Below are 6959 nucleotides of genomic sequence, written 5' to 3' on the forward strand. Positions count from 1 at the left end.
AGGGCTAGTGCGATGCTTTCCGGAGTGGGGTTTATTTGTCGGTGGAGTGCTCTCATGGGTAGCCAGTATTGTGGGTTGTTTACTCCCCATTCCCGTTAATTAATCTGTAGTGGTGGGGAAAACCTGGAGAGGGTCAGGGAACCAGCCTCTCTCTGGATGACCTTGGTGGTTCTCCGCCCCCAACCAGAAGTATGAGTTTTCTGGCACTGAAAAGCCGGGATTTAGGGACGGCTAGCACTGCCTTGTAACAATGATGGAGCAGAGCGGATGTCAGTGCACTGCGGAGAGTAACAACCATGTACGCTCCACCCATGTGCGTGATGAAGCCCTGAAAGCCCAAGGAAAGAAAGAACAGCTTCTGTGAGATATCGCAAGGATTATAAGTGCTTTATTGCTGCGGCAGGTTGTTCAGCAATCACACAAACAAGTTTCTGATATCCTTCTTTCACAGCGGTCTCAGAGTTGTAGCGATTTGGTTCCGGGAGTCCTTTTCTTGAAGTAGCGTGATGCTGGCTCCAGTCTGACTTCCCTGTGCCTCGGTTTCCCTAGCGATGAATACCATTTCACTGTTTCTCTTTGCGTTGACGCGAACAGCCTGATCCAGGTTTAATTGGAAGTAAGCCCCATCAAGTTCTATGGAGCTGGTCCTCAAGGATGCATTTAAGTGCAGGAAATGGGTAAAAAAACACAAAAAACCACCAGTGCTCCAGAGAAACGTAGGCTGAATTCTCGAAACTTCAGCTACACTGGAACTGTGCCAACTGCTTAATGTTTCCCAGACAACGGGCAAGGGCGCATGCATGCCTTTGAGTGCATTGATGTTGGGCGTCACATGTGACTACCTGTTTTTGAAACATCTCTGCAAACGCCCCTCCCTTAGAATCATAGAATCATAGAATAGCAGAGTTGGAAGGGGCCTACAAGGCCATCGAGTCCAACCCCACGCTCAATGCAGGAATCCACCCTAAAGCATCCCTGACAGATGGTTGTCCAGCTGCCTCTTGAAGGCCTCTAGGGTGGGAGAGCCCACAACCTCCCTAGGTAACTGGTTCCATTGTCGTACTGTTCTAACAGTCAGGAAGTTTTTCCTGATGTCCAGCTGGAATCTGGCTTCCTTTATCTTGAGCCCGTTATTCCGTGTCCTGCACTCTGGGAGGATGGAGAAGAGATCCTGGCCCTCTTCTGTGCAACAACCTTTTAAGTATTTGAAGAGTGCTCTCATGTCTCCCCTCAATCTTCTCTTCTCCAGGCTAAACATGCCCAGTTCTTTCAGTCTCTCTTCATAGGGCTTTGTTTCCAGACCCCTGAACATCCCGGTTGCCTTGTTGGGAGCCCTGGAACAGTTTTAGGTACCAAACCGACAGGACGGGGTGTTCCCCCCCCCCTTTATAGTCCCGGCTTCTGTAAGGTGGAAAAACCGATGCAGGTAAAAACATTTTAAAAAGAAAAGTGCTTTGTGTTTAAGGATGTCTTTCAGAGCGGGGCTGGGCGGAAGCTTGCTCTCCAGATGTTTTGGACTTCAACTCCCAGAAACCCGTGCCAGCATGGCCAACGGCAAGGAATGCTGGGAGTTGACCCGTCCTACCTTCTGCTCAGGCCCATCTTAAGAAGTATAGGCAAATCTGTCTCCCCTGCTTCCCCCCCCCCAAAAAAAGTACCCCGCATTCAAATTGCTCCTTTCTCTCTTCTCATCTCATCTCTTCTCGATCCTCCCAGAATCCATGACACGGAATAATGGGCTCAAGTGACAGGAAGACAGATTCTGGCAGGACATCAGGAAAAACTTACTGACTGTAAGAGCAGTACGACAATGGGACCAATGTCCTAGGGAGGTCGTGGGCACTTCCACACTAGAGGCTTTCAAGAGGCAGCTGGACAGCCATCGGTCAGGGATGCTTTAAGGTGGATTCCTGGACTGAGCATGGGTTTGGAGGCAGGATGGCCTTGTAGGCCCCTTCCAACTCTGCTATTCTATGATTCTTTCTTCCTGTTATGGGGCATTATCAGCTCCTTTGGAGACAGGAACTGGGTTCGTCACAGCCTCTGGTTCATGGCAGCCATTTTCTTTTTTTAAAGTTAGCGGTGTTGACATCTAAACATCCTACCACTGCTTGAGGCACTTGTGTAATTGCTAACTGTCTCCAAGTGTGAGGCTTGTGGTTGTTTTCTTGGCATGGGCCCTATGGCCTTTTCCTACAACCAGGCCCTCCTAGCACCTGCCAGCAAATGCCCAATGAGGCCAACTCCCTAGCGCCAGCCCTGCCCACGGTGGTCTTTAATAAAACAGAAATCTTATCGCAGTGACAACACGGTTTGAAACATGGCTGGCTGAGAGTCAAAGTGTGTGTGTGTGTGTGTGTGTGTGTGTGTGTGATGTGTGTGTGTGTGTGCGCTTTCCCAACCTTCAGATATTTTGGATTGCAACTCCCATGGGCATGCTATTCGGGGCTGATGGGAACAGAAGATGTTTCAAAGATAGGTTTGTTGCAAATGAGGAATGCAGTATTATATAAAAATAAAACTTTTATTGCCTCAAACAAACATAGCTTCTAACTAACTTCTCTCCAGCCCTGACGGACTCCTGAGAGTGCTGAGTCACTGACTGCTGTGTCACGTCCTGATTGGGCGAGTATTCCTTCAATCAAAGTCTGTGTCCCTGACTTCCTCTTCCATCTGACTTCCTGTGTGTCTCACTTAGTTCTACCTATTGATACATCTTTCCTTTTTTATTTTAACCAACAATACATTACAACTCCCATTTACCCCCCCCCCAAAAGTTAAACATAGTCTTGTAGATGGTGTGGCTTCTGTACCAGGCGACCTGCTCGAGTTCTTACTTGTTTTGCTATAGGAGATGTAGTTTCTCTGGGGTGATAAGCGGTATTGATACAGAAGACTCCAGGTTGGGGAAGGCAGCAGCAGGGACAGGAAGTGTTATTGCACATTCCAGGAAGTTCTCCATCTGCTGTATGCGATTTCCTCTGCCATAAACAGAATGGAAAAGGCCAGAAGACGCTGGTGCTTCTTGTAGGTGAAGGTATAGCAGAAAAACATATTGGTCTTCCATGTGACTGGTACGACTGGCATTTCAAAGTATGGCTTAGCCATAGCAGCGGCAGCGTATAAAAGCGTGCGCTGCGTGGAACGTGTCTTCAGCATTCTTGCACACTCATTTCCTGACATCTGCGCTGCGGAACTGCCCATAGCAGTTCTGGAGAACTTCAAAAAGAAACTGAAAAGGCTAGCAGGTCTGCGTTTTCTCTCTGACCTACTGATTTGCAATCTGACCCCTGTCAACCCTCTCTTTCTCTTTCTCTCCCTGGGCTCGCCTATATGCTGTATATACATCATCATGGCTGTGCAGTTGTGCTCCATTGTTTATATGACATAGCCACCAAGTTGCAGCCATGTTGTGCTAATCCCTGATGTCACCACGGTTGTTTGTGTGTCAATGGTGGCTACACTTCAGAATAAGAGAGTGGGTAAAGTTAGGGGGCAGATCCCAGTGCACAGTAGGGCAGGAGGCGGGTTACAGGTGAGTGTTTAGTAATGGCCACCCTGGCAGCACTAAAGTCTCATTCTGGAACTATAGTTAGGACAGTTATGTATAACGCATAAATTCACTGAATTGTAGCAGCAGAGGTGCACAGCTACAGGCTTTCAAAACTACAAAGTTGTGCAGAGCTGACGGGGAAAAAGGGTTTGATGGTTTTCAGTCACTCATATCTGCTGCCCATTCCTGCTGTGTGACAATGGTGCTGCGCATTTTCCTGGCTGCGTAGCCCACACTCACTCCTGCCATGTAGCTTTTACTGATGCAGCATCACAGCAGAGATACTGCAGGTTTTGGGGGGGAATCAATAGGGGAAGCAGTGCCATATAGATGCCCCCACTGTCTGTCTCTCTGCAACTGTCTCAGAATAATACTCTGCTTCTGATGAAGTGGGCTGTAGTGCACAAAACCGATGGCATAATAAACAGCAAGTAAGGCGTCCCAACGCTCTTTATGATTTTGAAGAAGTTTCCCCAAAAGGCAAATTTAAAGGAACAAACGAGGCAGCGGTTAACCAGGACATGTAGATTGCTCCTAAAAACAAGAGTCCCTTGTGTGCCAGAGTCTCAGCTGGAGTGTGTCCCTCCACTCCCCAACCACATTTTGTAAACTGCCCAGAGAGCTTCGGCTATGGGGCGGTATAAAAATGTGGGGTGGGGAATCTGCTCCATGTTTCAGTCAGAATCAGTAAAAGCTCCAAAGGAGCTCTTCAAGGTGTTACTGTTCTGAACCCCCTCCATCTCGTCCAGCACTCTGTTCACACAGTAGCCCACCAGCTGTCGACCAGGGACCAACAAAGCAGGACATGGTGCAACAGCACCCTCCCGCCCATGTTCCCCAGCAACTGGTGCACGCAGGCTTACTGCCTCGAATACTGGAGAAAACACACAACCACCAGGGCTAGTAGTCATTGGTAACTTTCTCCTCCAAGAATTTATCCAACCCTCTTTTAAATCCATCCAAATTAGTGGCCATCACTACATCTTGTGGTAGTGGATTCCTTAGTTTAACTTTGCCTGCCCCGTGTCCCCGCCCTCTGCCCCTTAATGGGAGAAGGCGCAGGGGAATCAGAGCTGCTATAGCCGACGTGAGGTGTGGATCGGAAGAGAACAACAGCTAACATTCTAATACCCAGCAAATTCTGAAGAATCCCAATAGCACTTTCCTAACTACAAGTGCTGCGGACTTCATAGGAAGAGGATACAGCTGTCGCTGAACCTTCCATTGTGTCTAGATAAAGCACTGGCCAAAAAAATCTCCCCCTCTTTCCTGATGCTAACCACGGAGGCCATCAGAGGGTGCAAACGCTTCCTCTCCCAAAGACAAAATTAGTAAGCATGTAGAAGGGCAGGTCCTGCTGAAGAAGAATCAACACGGCTTCCGCAAAGGCAAATCCTGTCTCACTAATCTACTAGAATTCTTTGAGAGTGTCAACAAACATGTCGAGAGGGCTGATCCGGTGGACATGGTCTACTTGGACTTCCAAAAGGCTTTTGATAAAGTCCCCCACCAAAGACTCCTGAACAAACTTAGGAGACATGGCTTAAGAGGAGAGGTCCTCTTATGGATCAGTAACTGGTTAAAGAACAGAAAGTAAAGAGCAGGAATAAATGGTCAATTCTCCCAATGGAGGGTAGTAAATAGTGGGGTCCCACAGGGATCGGTATTGAGGCCAACCCTTTTCAACTTCTTCATAAATGTTCTGGAATTCGGAGTGAGCAGTGAAGTGGCCGAGTTTGCTGCTTTATTATCTGCTCTAACATCTTTCCAGGGATTGATGTTAGACTCTCTGGTCGGTAATTACTGGGGTCCTCTCCCCCCCCCTTTCTTGAAGAGAGGGACTACATTTGCTCTTCTCCCGTCCTCTGGCACCTCCCCAGTTCTCCAGGGCTGCTCAGAGATAATCAACAGAGGCCCTGGCAGCTTTTCAGCCAGTTCTTACAATATTCTAGTGTGTATTCATTAGCCCTGGGGACTTGAAGTCATCCAAATTGGCTAGAAGTTCCTGTATCACGTCCTTACTGTTCCACACCCTCCCGTGTTCATTCCCAGCCTATTCCACTCAACTCATCATTTCCTTTGGATGTGAAGACAGAGGCAAAACAGCAGTTGACTTCCTCTGCTTTCTCTGGGTCATGTTAAGAGTTCTCCCACTGCTGCACGCCATGAGCCCACCACCTCTGTGGCCTTCCTCTTGCTGCTGACCTTTTGAAGAAACCCTTCTTGCTGGCTTTGGCTAGCCTGAGCTCATTTTCTGCCTTTGCCTTCCTGACCTCATCCCTACATTTCTGGGCTGAATCTTTGTCGATTTCCTTGGTCACAAGCCCTTCCTTCCATTTCCAGTAAGTAAGCATCTTTCTTTAGTCTCCATGCCTTCGAGAGGTGCCTACTCAGCCACATCAGCTTCTTTTGAGGTCTCATTTTCTTCCTCATTGGAATTGGGTTGGTCTCAATGGCCTTATTAGGCCCCTTCCAACTCTACTATTCTATGATTCTATCCTTAATTCCCTTTTCAAGAAATCCCAGCTGGCTACAACGCTCTTGCCTTTAAGGTTTTCTTCCCATGGTGTCTTTCCATTTTTCTCCCTCTCTCAAAATACTAGAACCCTGGTTCATCCCATGAAGCTGACTGGCGGGAGATCCAGGACAAATAAAAGGAAGGACTTCTTCACACAGTGCATAGTTAAATGATGGAACTCACTACCGCAAAATGTAGTGATGGCCACCGATCTGGATGGCTTCAAAAAGGGGTTGGATAAATTCCTGGAGGCGAAGGCTATAAAGCGCTACTAGCCCTGATGGTTGTGTGCTCCCTCCAGTATCCGAGGCAGTAAGCCTGTATGCACCAGTTGCTGGGGAACATGGGTAGGAGGGTGCTGTTGCACCAAGTCCTGCTTGTGGGTCCCTGGCCGACGGCTGTTTGACCCCTGTGTGAACAGTGACCCTTATGTTCCTTACTATATCTCTTACTATATTAAAATCGGCCATCCTAAAATCCATGGTTTCTGTTTGATTGGTGTTTTGTTTTTTTCACCAAACTATTTGTCAGAATCATGAACGGGAACAATGTGTGGTCACTTGTACCCAAAGTTTCCCCCACTTTCATCCAGTCCTGTGTTAGTAAGAACCAAATCGAAGGTAGCAGATCCCCTAGTACCCACCTCAACCTTTTGAAAGAACTCTGCAATACAGATAGATGGATATAGATAGATGACAGAATGGTTCATTAGCACGAATTATAAGGCCTCAGGGCAGGATCTCTGGCTTCCAGTATCAGAGGCCGGCTGCCCTTCCCAGGGAAGCCCAGCCGTCCCGTCTGCAGGCTTATCGCTTTGGTCACGTTTACACGGCCTCTGGGCTGGAGCGGTTTGTCTCCCGGCCCCCCGTCGCCAGCAGCATCCCGGGC

Source organism: Elgaria multicarinata, chromosome 19 (genome assembly GCF_023053635.1).
Source record: "Elgaria multicarinata webbii isolate HBS135686 ecotype San Diego chromosome 19, rElgMul1.1.pri, whole genome shotgun sequence".
Taxonomy (NCBI): domain Eukaryota; kingdom Metazoa; phylum Chordata; class Lepidosauria; order Squamata; family Anguidae; genus Elgaria; species Elgaria multicarinata.